General features: G+C 37.6%; 1 long non-coding RNA gene across 1 annotated transcript in view; it reads left to right on the forward strand.

Annotated features, from left to right (window-relative positions):
• Window positions 1-757: 757 nt before the first annotated feature.
• LOC132709131 (uncharacterized) overlaps window positions 758-14,927 on the forward strand; it is a 95,118-nt gene continuing 80,948 nt past the window's right edge. The window contains exon 1 of the long non-coding RNA XR_009620156.2: window positions 758-2,384. This is a non-coding gene — a long non-coding RNA (uncharacterized LOC132709131). The remainder of the gene's footprint in view (window positions 2,385-14,927) is intronic.

A 14,927-nucleotide genomic window follows, 5' to 3' on the forward strand; every position in this document is an offset into this window, starting at 1 on the left:
ATATCTTTCTCTCTTGTTCTTAAAAATGGATTTTGGGGGGGCGGGATTATGGAACTACTTGCCTAAACATTGATTCTCCCAGTCCTTAATCAAATATTTGCAGTTTAATACAGGCTAAATTTCTGACTTTGATGGTATTAGCCATTTGCTGCATGAATCTAGTGACCATACTATTCATGGTGCTAAAAACACTGTGTGCTTGCTTACTGATGAAAAACAAGATTCCGTGTGGAAATACTTTTCTTTTATCTCAGGAAGCACACAACTTCTAAGACGAAGCTAAATGTTGAAAAAAGGTAATGGATAAGGAGGTAAAATAATCCTATGTAGGGTACCAATTTGCAAATTAATCAGATGAGGCAGCTGATTTGCATGCCTAACCAATATCACCCCATCACACGTAAAACTGTGGACATCTTATCAAGGATTACCCACATTATGTGGCTTGGTACAGAACAAAGAGCATACTGGATTAAATCTTACATAAATGATTTATTGTTGCATTTTTTTTCACCCCACACAATTGTAAAGGCACCTGCCTGCATGTATATACTCTTCAGAATGAAGCATGTGCAGCAGAATCAGATAATCTGGTGTACCTCTGCACAATCTATTTCTTTTTTCTAACCAGGAAGGTCAATGCAAACAGAAAAGTTTTTTTTAAAAAAAGTATAAGAAAGACATTGTTATACAGAGAAGAAAAGATATGCTATAAAACTGACTACCATAATGGTAAATTATTTTGTACTTTGCCATTTTTTAAAACTTGGTATTAGTTTATGCTCTTTCTTACCATCCTAGAATCATTTTTTTCCGGCATTGTAATTTTTTACACAGTTTCATTTAAGAGTGAACGCTACCACTCTGAGTAACAATATATAAGTGAATCAGGAGAAGGGCTGTGAATTCTATTGTGATGCAGACATAATGTGCACAATATCATGTTGGAATTGCTTTCAGAACTTCCTTAAAAAAAAAAAAGACAAATTTATCATTCATTTTTACCGACCTTCCTTCTTAAATATGAGCCATAGCTGTATGTTCATTCAATTAATTTTACATTGACTTCATTGGGATTTAAACTGCTTCAGTACATATGAGAATGAGACCTACACGGGTATGTTCCTTGTGCATGGCACGGATTTTTGGAGCTCCTGAAAAACTAACACAAAGCAGCGCAAAAACAAAAAACAAAAAAAGATTTGGTAAACAGACCATTATTATTTTCTGAATAACATGGACATGATTTAGGCATGAAGTTTGTTGTGTTCACAACAAACAATATGTATATCTGTATTTGCATAGAATGAGGAAAATCAAGTGTGTATTTCCAGGCCACCATGTCAGGGAACAAAGAATAAATTCTACTGGCAATGGAAAACCTCCTATGCAAAATGCCTGGCCAGTTGTTGTTCAGCAAGGCTTTCATTTCCTGCACTTTTTGTATTTCAGAGGGAATGAGGGCCTCACCTTGGGAAAAATATAAAACGATCTTCCTTTCAATATAAATGTCTGCCCCAAAAATCAATTTCAATTTCATCTTTGTTTCATAAAAAAAAAAGAAGAAGAAGAAGAAGAGAGAGGAACGGAGGGAGGGAAAGAAAAGAAAAGACCTACAAGGCTATAAGTAATAGCTACCCACAGTTTTCTTAATAAATATTTCTGGAGCAGTAAAAAGCTATATGAATGCTTTTTTCTACTTGTGAACTGGCTACACTTTAAAAACATCTATAACTAGATGAGCAGATAATGTCTAGATTCTGATTCCATCATTTCTTTTTCCAGAGATGGCTCCTTCCCCTACCCTTCCCTTCCTCTCCCGCTGCTCTATGGCCCGGCATTTTTTCCAAAGCGCCGCTTTTTGAAATGTGCGAGGGATTGTGTGACATTTCAAGAACTGCTATCAATATGCATCCACAGGTACAGTTATGTCCTGTACAATAAATCATCCATCCTTTGTGTTCAAATAAACATTAGAGGGCCCTTCAGTAGCAACTCCTTATCTCGTCTAGGCAGGATTAGAAGATACGCTCCTCAAAGCCCAACTGGATATATTTTGCTTGCAATCTTGTTTAAATTATCCTTGCTGGATATAAACATCCCTTTCTTTCTAATTTCAGAAAGGGGAAACAATGTTCTCATTTTAGGGATGCTAACTCATCACCGGTCCCCGCCTGCAGCATTTACTCTCTCATTTGCTCAAATGCTGCATTCTTTTAAATTTACTTTAAAAAAAACAAAAAAACCCAACACCCTAAACTGGAACCATGAGAGATTTATTATGGAAAGCTACAGCAAGGAGAAATGTATGCCAACCTTCCCCCCTCCTGCTGCTTCAGTGATTCAAGCATTGCCTCTGCAAAGTCAGTGTGCCGTTAAGGTAGGTAAGTTACGCACACAGCCTCTATCGTTCTTTGTGCTATTATGTGGACTGGAAGCTGTGCAGTTGCCTTATTTGCATCTTTTCCTGTATTGGCATATCAAGTGAAAAAGAGATTGTTGGGGTGGGGTGGGGTGGGGTGGGGTGGAAGAAAGGAAATCCACCAGCTTTTAACAGATGATATTGTATTGAAAGCCTAGCTTTTAATGAAACCACATGTTGGAAATTTTAGTCTTCTGTAATGGTTGATGCTTCTCTTTTCTCTGGAGCAGATTGGCTCGTGCTGCATTTTCTTCTTAACCTAGATTCACATTAAAGGGGTGGCAGTTTAAATGCACTGCCCAGTGTTGCTGACTAATACAACCCAGCCTTATTCTTCCAGCTTCTTGCAACTCCCTCCCATCACCATACAATGCAAAGTCACCGCAACCAGTAATGTGGGCCAGATTCTGTTTAGTTTGATTAAGAAACATCCTCAAGGAGAAGGGCAGGGAAGGAGTCTCTTTGAAACTTCCCCACCCCAGCTGATGGCGCAGAGACAACCACTTTCTAGCTAAATTAGAAATGTCAGAAAATGCCATCAAGGGGAAGGCATTCCAAGAAGACTATTGTGGCTTGCTGGCTTCCTCTCATTCGCTCTCATTCTTCATAATATTAGCACCATATAGATTTAATAATGAGATGACTGGCAACATTTTGATGATGGAGCAGTTTCTATGATCTGCAAAAAAGACAGCATCTGCTTTTCCCGTGTACCAATTAATTATTGATGCAACTGAAAATGCAGGAAGATTTTTCTTCTTTTAGTATAAGGGAAGAAGAAGAAAGGTTGAGCATTTTTGCCAATCGGAGGGGAATTACTGGTATATCATCCTGACCTTGGAAGGTGTGTTTGTGTGTGTCTGTGCATGCGTGCGTGTTGTATTGTATAATGCATGTGCATGCTCAGATACACACACACAACATATTTCGTTCTTTTCTTCTCATCACTATCTCTGCCAAGCAGGACGCTGCTGTGAAATTGTCACTCTTATCTCTGATTTCTATTTTCAATCTGTGCTTTATTAGTGCTTTTAAAAAAACAGCACAATTCTCTACTTACTGTTCCGTACAACAGCTTTCTTCCCAGTGCCTTTTTTACAGTGAAATCTTCTGCTGAATGAAAGAGCACTTCTAAATATATAGGGTTTATTTGTTGCTGCTTGTAAGCCAGTTCATAAGGGTTTTTTTTTTTTCCTTTTTGTTTCTCTCTCTCAGGTTACCTGGAGTGAAATGTTACTCTTTGATCTAATGTGATCTCTTTATCATGGGAAAATCATACTCCATATTTAGTATTCTCCAAATATTTCATTTTCAAAAGAACACATGCATATATTTTATACCTTTGCAATCACCTACTTCGCCATTGGCGATTAATCTAAAAAAAGATCGAATAATTCACTGCCCCATGCCATTCACATATCACTTGCTACCATCTGTGCTACTCAGCAGCAGCAAATGATGGGTAATTAACTCAGTGCTTTTGTCTTTCTGCCTCCAAATGTCTGACACATATATAGATTCAGTTCTCGCTTATATAGCTTTCGTTCTCCTTCCCAATTTGTTTCTCCCTCTTCGTATATACTGGAGAAGAAAATAGTGGAGGCTTTAGATAAAGAAATGAAATGATGCTGCATACCTGACCAGCCTGGGGAGAGGGAGGAAGGAAAAGTACACACACACAAAAAAGCAGCGATATAGTGCAAAGGAAAGAAGAGAAGCCCCCTCCCCAACCTCTACCAAATGCTAAATCTAAGAAGGCGAGTATCTCGCCTGACCTTTTGCTCTCCTTAATATCAAAAGAAAAAAAAAGGAGTTGACAGTGGACAATGCCTGCTTCGAATGCAGAGGCTACCTCCTCTAAAGCTTTGAGGTCAAGGTCAAGATGCAACCATGAAGAAAAGGATTTGCAAGCTTCTCTGTCAGCTGGAGCATGAAGGGGAAGCATGAAAGTGGGGCCATATTCAGGGAAAGTAGCAAGCCTGGACACAAGCTAGTGATCTCTCAAATTATATATTCTCTGCTAAGGTGGTGGAGCACCTTAATGCAGGACAATTGTCTGGATATGCAATCTTGCTATTCTAAGGAAAGGGGAAAAGACAGATATCCAGTGTCATGTTTTCAGCATGTACAGGACTGAAAATATCCCTTTGGTAGATTTAACATGGCACATTTATGTACAGGAGGAGGGTGCGGATGGGGGTGGGGACAGAAAAATCTGGTGTACAAAGAATTTTCATTCTCGAAATCTGCTAGCAAAATATGTTTCAGATTTCAGGGGTGTTGATGGTCTTAAACAAACTGTAATTGCATTAAAAATACAATTGAAAACCCCCACAGCGCGGGGATAAATACAAGAAGTGGCCAGAAATAGATCAATGGCTTTGGAAGCTTATTGGATTATCTTGGACCAGGTGTTATTTCTTGATTTTAACCAACTCAGAAGGTTGTTATTAGAAAGGAGATAGAGGGAGGAGATGCTATGCTGAGTTTATTAGAGGAAGAGCACAGTAATAAACACTGGGTGCATTGTTTTGTATAGGTTCTGGTAGGAAAAGAGCATGTCCTACACATGTGGTATGGGTTGCTAAAACTATTTGTTCTTGCAAATTTTCCCAATCTGGTACTCTTTAGATGTACTATGTATGCAACTCCCAGAATTCTTCTTGACTATGTACATGCTTCCTTGGAATTTTGGAATTTAACATTCAGTACATCTAGAAGGTACTTATTATGGGAAGATTGATCTATTACAATAAAATCATCAACATTATCATCATCATCATCATCATCATCATCATCATCATCATCATCCCAGAAGCAATAACTAAAGTTTTGGTAAAGCTTCATGTCAATTACCAATTTATAACAAAGCATGAAAATTTGGCCTGTTACTTTCAGAAAATCCACATACTGGGATATTGTTGTGGCACACCAGACTCAGAAGATGAGGAGGTTGGGGAAGAACCTGGGCTAGTTTTGGAGCCTGGGGAAGGCTCTGATGGATGCTCAGCATCGAACAAGAGATAGAGCCAGGGCCATCTGGCATTTCCCAGCCAGAGAAGCAGCTGCCTTCGGAGTCAGAGATGAGGAAGAACAGTTGGGGCCTGTTCCAGATGCGCATATGTGCAGAGCAGATAGGAGAGGTGAACAACGAAGGACAATGAGCTGGCTCCGGAACCAAAACAAACATGGATGCTGACTGGCCCCTCCCTGGCTGGGGAATAAATAGGAAGCAAAGGGAGATGTTTGGTTGTTGCAGACAACCATTCGCATTTCTGGAAAGTTTGCTCCTTGTGTGTTTCGTGTGACAAAGACTGCCTTGCCAGAACTGAGGTTTGTCTATTTCTCTGTTTGAACTGACTTAATTGGCAGCCTCCTGGCTGGGAACTCACAGCCTTGCATTTATCATAACGAGCTGATAAGGAATATTGTTTCATTTAACTTCTTGCAGGACTCTTGCCTGGACTTTCTGTTGGTGAATGCAGTTAATTCCCAATGTGTAAATAAAGAAGTTTTTTTCTTTGCAGAGAGTCTGTTTCTTGCTTCTGCGAAGGCTGCGAAGGCCGGGTTTCTTGCTTCTGCAAAGATTATTTGTCCATCTTCCTCTCCTCATCAACTGTTTTCAACAGTACCCTACTCTGAATACATAAATTATGTTTAAATATTAAGATAGTAGCTACATCCCTGTTCCATGAAACTTATGGTCTGCTACCAGAACTGTGTGCAACAGTTCTGCACAGCGATGGTACAGTAAATATAAATATTGCCATTGTATCTTCACTCATGGGTGTAGATATAGCTTTATCAATTATATTTACAACATATGCATTTAAAATTATCACAGAAAATTGTCCACATTTTTATTAGAATTTGTGTATTTCCCTGCTTTAAATGAAAACTAAACAGATTTCTCCATCAATCTACATTTCTTCACAATTCTGATATTAGGACAAGGGCAAGAGAGGAATCATACAATTTAACTCCTCCCCACAACAACTACAGGAATTGCGACTATTGTGTGAAGAAGATGGATTCCAGAACCAAGTTGCTTTTAATTTATTTTCAACATACCCTACTTTCTGAAAGTTGCTGCAAAACAATGCTGTAGTGCAGGGGTCGCCAACCTTTCAGACTTCAGGTACCACTAAATTCATAATTTTAAATCCCGCGGACCACTAATATGAATTTTTTAAAAAGATAAATAGTATTTAGTGCAATATAAACAATGCAAATAATTTTTCTGTGGACCACCAAAATTTTCTTGCAGACCACCAGTGGTTGGTGACCGCTGCTTTAGTGCAAAAATGTGCTATATATGGATCTTGATTTTGCACTAAAAGTGGCAAACAAAAATATGCATATTTGCCAACAATCTCTGTTTATTTCTGTACTTGTAAAAATTTGGTTTAAAAAACAAAGTTTATGACATCTGTCATATATGTTTAATTTATATAGTTACTATTGTACCTTTAATTATAACATACACTCTCACTCTTTTTTGTTACATGCAGTTTTCCAACCCTAGCATGAAAATACAAAACAAAAGCTTTGTTGTCTACATCCCACACACACTTGCAGTATTTTCCATCGTAAAAGCACTGCAATTATCCACATTTTTTTTTCCTCCAAAGCCATTTCAAACTGCAGTGTAGGCTTCTCTTCTGCATAGGCATACTGTTTTGCATGCATTCAATTTTTCTGAATTGGGTAGGATGCAGGAATTTATCATATTGCCTTGCATTTTAAATAATACCAAGTTCCCTGGGTTGCATGAACTCTGATGAGAAAAATCGAGAAACTCTATGATTGTAGAGAAAAAGAGTCAGGTACATGTCACCAAACTATCTATGTGACTTCTTGACTTCCTCCAGATTATATGTTCCTCTTTCAATCAAATACATTTCTATTATAGCTTGCTCAATAGAATGACTTGATTTTGTCATTTAGTGAATGAATGAATGAATGAATGTAAACGACCACTTTTCTGCAATTCTTTGGTGGAAATCATTCTGATACTGATAATCTGGCATCCTCTCCCTCTCCCCTCTCCCTCACTCTCCTGCTTCCTTTCCCTCCCTTCCCTCCCTTCCCTCCCATCCCTCCCTTCCGCTCTTCCCTCTCCTCTCCCTCGTCCCCTCCTCCATCTCCCATCTCCCATCCCCTCTCCATTTTCCTCTCAACAATTGATAAGTAATAAAAGTCAGTTTGTACAAATTGCACTTTTAATGGAAAATAGATGTATTGCAGTGAATTGGGCAATCAAATGCAGCTTCTCACAGCCAAGAGACAAACTGCAAGACTGAGAGCAATAATTCCCTCAGAGAAACCAATGCACTGTGCGTTTCACTGAATCAGTACTTGGCAATTTGATGACCTAGTATTTTTTCATTGAAAGAAAGGAAGGAGAACACAGAAAATTAATGGATGCTAAAACAGGCAAAGAATATCTGGCAATTTTGCTCATTGACTGCAACAGGTAAACCCTAGAATGACAACAGAAAAAATATTAAAATTATTATTGTAATGAGTGGAACACACACACACACACACACAATTTAGTTGTACAGATTAAGAACCATCTTTTACATACATGTAGATTTTTTAAAAAGAGTGCAAATTACCTTTTTCCTCACAACTTTGCTGTTCTCTATACAGCAATGTTGTAAGAAAATCTATAGCTTGAGAGAGAAGTAAAACAGATCCTTCTCAACTTCTCTCTTCACTCTTTCTTCTTTCTTTGCCTTCTTTTCTGCACAGTGTTTCTTGATTGTCAGCAAACTTTTCTGCATTCAATAAAAAGTCAACTGGCCATTCTACAACCATCGTCCTGAAGGAGTTTTCTGAGCAAAACAAGGGGGTTGTGGTAGTGACAACAGGATCTCTGATAGTTCTCTTGAACCTTCTCAAAGTCGTCAGGAGGGAGACCCAGCCACTCTAGTGGATGGAGTGCCCCAGGTGACACATTAGGAAGACATTGTTGGATGGTTGTATCCAATTCATTAGCTGTCCCATCTGCTACTCAGAGTGACTTCTTCATTCCATTTAATGGTCAGATTGGAGATAATTGATCTGCCTATTTATTGGAAGGCACCCAGCAGATCATCAATTTCAAGTCCCTGGATATCCAATAGTTAAGAGTTGGGATGGATTGCAGCCTTTGAAATGTGGCTTTTAAGGAGAATCTTTAAAATCTCTTGAAGTCTCAAAAGAACAAATCTTGAAGTCCTAGAGATAGCACAAGAGAAAAGAAATGTCATAAAAACCATCAAAAAAGGAGCTATTTATAAGCTATTTATGTCTACATTTAGAAGTAATTCTCATTCTATGCAAAGGGCCCTGACATTACTAGAAAGAGCAGTGGAGTAAAAAGAGGTAGGAGACAACAAAATCATGAAGAATGTGCAAAAACAGCACAGAGGCAGACATAGTGAAGACTAAGGATAATCAATCTCCTGAAAGGAGAAGCCACTTGAACTGAACTGAACTGAACTCAGGGAAAATTTAATTTCAATAGTTACATCTATTTATGGAATTCTTGGTGGTTTCTGAGCTTGGTTATTTTCTTGCAGATATTCCATTACCCAACTAGGTGAAATAATCAGCCTCACAGTAATGATGTTACCTAGTTGAGTAATGTTGTATGTAAGCATACAACAGAGCTCAGAGAGCATCAAAGACTCCACAGTTCAACCCTGAGCTAAAGATATTGTCTTCTACTACATTTTTGTTAGATTTATATCTCACCATTTTTTCTAGGAGTAAATAACAGCAGATATAATTCTTTCACTTCCATTTTTTTTACAAGTTGCAATAGTAAATTGGACTGAGAGAGGGAGAATGATTTGCACAAAGTCATCCAGTGAATTTTCAGGGCAATGGTGAAGCCCAGTTGTAGCTCAATTACCATATAATGATATTACATACATATAAAGGAACACGTTTTAAAATACACAAAATAGAGAATATTTCACTGATTGATAACAACTTGAATATTGTAACTACTTTAGCAACTGTCTCTGGAATATTGCAATACATGGCTGCTGATGAATAAAAAATATACGAAAGACACGTTTTATTCTTTACATTTATTTTATTTTTATAGGGTTATTTTCTGATGGTGTCTGGAATAGTACATTTTAAACAAAGTAAATGTTTATATAGTGTGTGATCTAAAAAAAGGAGGTAATAAAAATATAGCCATTTTGAGTTTTTACTCTGTACCTCTATATATTATATATATAGTTTGAATTAGGATTCCAGCATGGCCTTCCATAAATATGATATACAGAACTGGTAAAACAAACCTTCAGTGAGAAAATTTGTCAGTGTATAGCTTCGCACTGCATACGAAAAAATGATGAAGGAATTATAAATAGAATACTTCTCATGCATAGCGATTTCACTTCAGATGTGTAAAATCAAGATTTAGAGGGAGGAGGAGGAGGAGGAGGAAAAGAAGAAGAAGAAATAATCCAATGCCTTTCCTTTGCTTCTCTTCATGCACTGATGCTTTGCTTGTATTGATGATTGAGATCATTTGTTCCATCAACCTCATGTGATGCAGATGGGAGACTGATATGTACAAGATGCCAGCAAACAGAGAAGGGAAATGACCAATGAAAGATGTTACACAAGGAGTCCTGACTGATGGAGAGCAAATAAAAGAAAGCAAATGTAATGTTCCCTTTTCCCTGTCTCTGAGCAGTCTGCTAGACAAATTCAGGCCAGCCTCCTTGGAGAGAGAGGGGGGTGGAATCAAGCCATTCAAGATTACCCTACTTACAAATGAGTAAGAGATTACCTTCCTTGACAATGAAATACAATAGCAGCACTGATCTGAAACTGAATTCTTCTCTTGGCATGCTTTAATTTTATTTTGAGACCTTTTCTGAGCTAGTGACGAGTTGATTAAAGAGGAATTGTCTCTCCCACCCCTTCCTTTCTTTCTCTCTCTCTCTCACACAGACTTGATTGCAAGCATGAGAAATGGGGAATAAAAATTCTGTAGGCAATCTTTTCCGAGCTTCAAATTGCAAAGCTACTTGTATTTATTTCATTTGCCCACATTGTTAATATTTTAAAATAGCAGATTACAGAAAGAACATGGATGATGGGGTGAGTGTGCATACATGGCTGTTTGATCTACTTGCAGACTTTTTGAAGTTTATTCATATATTATTGCCAACGTCAGTTTCCTGGGAATCAGTGAAGGGTACAAATTACAGTGGCCATTGCAAACAATACTACGAAAGGCAATAAATCTATTATTATCATCACCACAACCATCAGCGCTACTAATACCATCACCATTACCATCACATCTGGAGCCCACATTTTAAATAAATGAAATTTCAAAGGCCTTCCAGACAATCAAGCTTCTGGAAGGTCATGAAAAGGAAATCATCCTTATATTTATTCCAGAGTAGAAGAACCCTCATAGAGAATGGCCGCTTTCAGAACTCTCATATTACCTCTTGGTAATTGGGCATTTCCTATTCATGTTCCTAGAATTATCTGGAATAGGTAGCCTCATAGATACCGTCACAGAAGACTTGTAAGTCCATCACCGAACTTTATTTATTTATTTATTTTTATTTTATTTTAAATTTATATACCACCCTTCTCCCTGAGGACTCAGGGCGGTGTACAGCCAGAATTAAAAAACATGAAATACAAATATTAAAAACAATTAAAATATATATAAATTTGGCCCAAAATTAAAAATACAAACCAATTAAAACATTTAAAATTTCTTCTTAAGCCAGCCCGGCTTGCTGGAAAAAGTGGGTTTTAAGGGCACGGCGGAAGGCGCTAAGAACTTAGAAGCATGCCAGTCGTTACCGAGCCTCCTGATACAAAAGTGCTACTGCACCTTCCTTATCTTGCAGCTCTTATTTTTTTCTTTCCAAGTCTCCATTATGTTGCTTTCATTTTCTTCTCTCAGTATACAAGTGACATAGCCTTAAGCTAGAGTCCTAGGTTTAAGGATTCAGTTAATATAAATTAATCTCTGGGTTTTGCTGTTGGACTGTGATTGTGAAATCAGAGGCAAATGTAAAGCATCTGGCAGACCATAGGGCTTGGAGTGAATCTACTCACTTATTCTGTGAGATTCCTTGCCATTAGAATAGATGACCTGGGAAGTTTCCAGGCAGATAAAATCTCATTTTAGTTCATTCAGGAAAGATTCAGCGTACAGGAATCTATGAATTTGTGGATATTTGCAGGTGTCACAGAAACTGCAATTGTGAAAGCACCAACATAATTAAGTACAAAGAAAAGAATATAAAACAGCCATCTTACTCTATTATAGATAAACAGGGAGCTGAGGCGGTAGGACCTTTTCTCCTTTGAAGTGAGACAATAAGTTAGGAAGGTTTGAGTGAAAACAAAGTAGAAAATTGGAGGAAAAGAAAGGAGTAGGTGGTGGAAGGGGGCACAAGAGAAGGAAGTCCCATTTCATCAGCCTGTCCTACCTGGTCAGGCAGGGAAGGTATGTTGAAGATCCTGTCAGCCAAAGAATTCTGCCTGGTAGGATCCAGGAAGAGACCTTTCTCTGCTGTTGCCCTCACCCTGTGGAACACTCTCCTCCCCAGTGGTAATGTGGGCCCCCACTTTCCTCACTTTCTGGAAGGCATGAAAACATAGCTTATGGCCTTGCTTGGGGCACCCAGAGAAACAAAAAGCTACGTGGCTGGTCGACATCCTGAAAGCCCTTCTCCATCTTTTAATTAATTTTTAACATTGCTTGCCTCTTTTAAATTTTATATACTATTTTTACACTGTCCAGAATCACTGTGTGAAGGAGATAGGCTGTTTTAAAATTGGGGAAAAAGTCTTTAGTCTTTGCAGAAAGCGTGGAATGGGAGGTATATGAGGCAAATTTATACCTATGGTTCTGCCAGCAGGCCTGGGGAATCCAAAGTAGGATGGAGCCCATTAAATGGCTTGAATAAATATGTGTTGTCACCAGGATGGGGATGGGTAGGGGGCTATTTTATTATTTTTTATTATTTTATTATTTTCTTTTATTATTTTTATATGATGTTTTTATATTCGTGTAAGCCACCTTGAGTCGCCATCGGTTGTTAAAAAATATGGAGCCCACCACTGATTGTATGGAAAAATAAGAGTTAGCTTAAATGGTTGACCAGTATGGCTGTGCTGGAACAGAATAAAAGAGAAGTTTATTATTCCATTAGCTCACAGTATAGAAACATTAAAAGAGACTTGGGGAAATGGCTGTTATCTCCAATACTGTTAACTTTGCTACCCCAAAAGAATTTAAATAGGCATACAGTTTAATGAGATGATAAAACTCCTTGGCTAGCAATTCAAGTCAATATCAGAGAGCCCATAATATATTAGTCACGTTGGCCCCCAGAATTCCCCATAGGTTAGAAGTAACATTTCAAAATTGTATATTAACAAAATCAGCAGCAGCACTCAGCAATACAAAGCATTTTAAACCATCTGACTGACTAGATTCATTGCTTTGAAGCAGGTCAACACTTTGATTCACAAATATGCATTGATGGGGTGATTAACATACCATTGAATTTTATTGTTGCATTGGCTTTGCCTTTCACTCCTGTACACTGCTGTGAAGTAATTGTGTGAAACAGTGAATAAATTAGTAATAAATAAATAATATTTTGTCAAATTAGATAAGTCCTTTTAACTTTAGTTTTAGCTTCAGCTTTAGTATTTACTGGTCCAGATTCTATTCTATTCTGTTCTGTTCTGTTCTACTCCTTTCTCTCTCTCCCTCCCTCTTTCCCTTCCTTTTTCCCAAGCATGTCTTTAGTTATAACCCATCTCTAAGGTTAGCATGTAGCAGAAGACTAAATGCTTTCATTTTTTCTTGTATCATTCTCAAGGAAAATTTTATGAAATTTCATTTTATAGCCTGCACACAGAAATGTTTGTGGCAGAATAACTGTATCAATTGGTCACTCTGGTAGTTAGACTGAAAAAAAAAGGAGAGGATTTGCTCTGGTCATATTGTTTTGTATAGTTTACCTCTCATTTGAAGCGGCAAACATTGCCCTTATTAAATGAAAGGAGCAGACAGTGCCTTGCATGTTTGCCAACATAAGCAAGATCAAATGATTGCTCATTAGGAAGACGCCCAATTATTTCTCTCTTTTTTTTACTAATTAGAAAAATAATGTCAGCTTTATGATTCCTTTGCAAAGGTTTATGACCCATTATCAGGCACCTGCACAAAAACACTGCTGATCAAAACCCACGACTTTATTTAACCCTGGAGTCATGGAACTGGAGGATCTCTGATCATTTTTATGAAGTTTTCTTTGCTCCTGTCTCATTTCTCTAATTGGGGAACAGATGAAACCTGCAATTTTAAAATAAAGTCAATTTTTTTTCTTCAGATTTCACTGAGAAAGTTTTATTTAGAAGTTTGAATGTGGCCACTTTTGGTTATTTAAATTTTGGAAGAGCTCCTAAAATTAATATGAAGTTAAATCATATGTCTGCTTTATTTCACCCCTTAGAACCATGGATGCAAAGCAGTTTCATAAAGGTGTTTGCTCAAAGGATCATTAAAACAATGTAGGGTATGTGTGTGTGTTTTAAATGGAGATGGTGAAGCTGAAGTTTTTTCCTTTCTGTTACATTCTATCACTCAGAAGACTTTCTAGTTACAGGTATTCTTGACTTACAAGCAGTCAATCTTGACTAATAGTCGCTTAGTGACTATTCAAAGTTATGTCATAACTGGGGTACTTACAACCCAGTTCCTAAGTTCCAAAAGCCACCATCTTCCACAGTTGGATGACCACATGTCAGGTGCTCGGCCACCAGCCCACATTTATGGCTGTTTGCAGAATCCCATGGTCACATGACCACATTTAACACCATTTTTGCTAAAATCTGGCATTTACCTTTTTGTCAGATTTTGACAAAACTGGTCCATAGCAAATAATTGGTTCACTGAACAACTGCACATTTGCTTAATGGCTGTCACAAAAAAAAAAAAAAAAGGTTGTAAAATTGGATGGTTGACCTGTTTTATGACTGTCATGACTTACATCCATAATGGATGTATGGTCATACATCGAGGACTATCTGTACCCACAGTTTCTAGTCTAAAAAAGCCCTATAGAATATTTCTCTTATAATGTGTTCCCCTGGGACTTAATGAAAAGCCTGGGAGACTGCATCCTGAGTGAGAGATGATGGGAAAGCAGGGCTTTCATATATATCCCATAATTATCTTATATATAAATAAGTGTAAAAACAATATGTGCCACCCGTGGGAAATATACTGAAATTCTTTCTCTTTTAGAATAAAAAATGTCTTATTAACTGAAAGAAAATTGTAAAAACAATGTAAGAGAATCTTTTTGTGAGGTGTTAATCAAAGCCTCAAGTTTGCGAATTAACAGCAAAATCTTAAGTGAAAATCAAAAAGTTAAAGGTGTTGATATATGACTAAATGAAAATAGAAAACAATCCCATTGTATGTTTCTACAATAGGAAC

The sequence above is a fragment of the Pantherophis guttatus genome, chromosome 3 (assembly GCF_059756535.1).
Source record: "Pantherophis guttatus breed Tessera chromosome 3, ASM5975653v1, whole genome shotgun sequence".
In the NCBI taxonomy this organism is placed as follows: Eukaryota; Metazoa; Chordata; class Lepidosauria; order Squamata; family Colubridae; genus Pantherophis; species Pantherophis guttatus.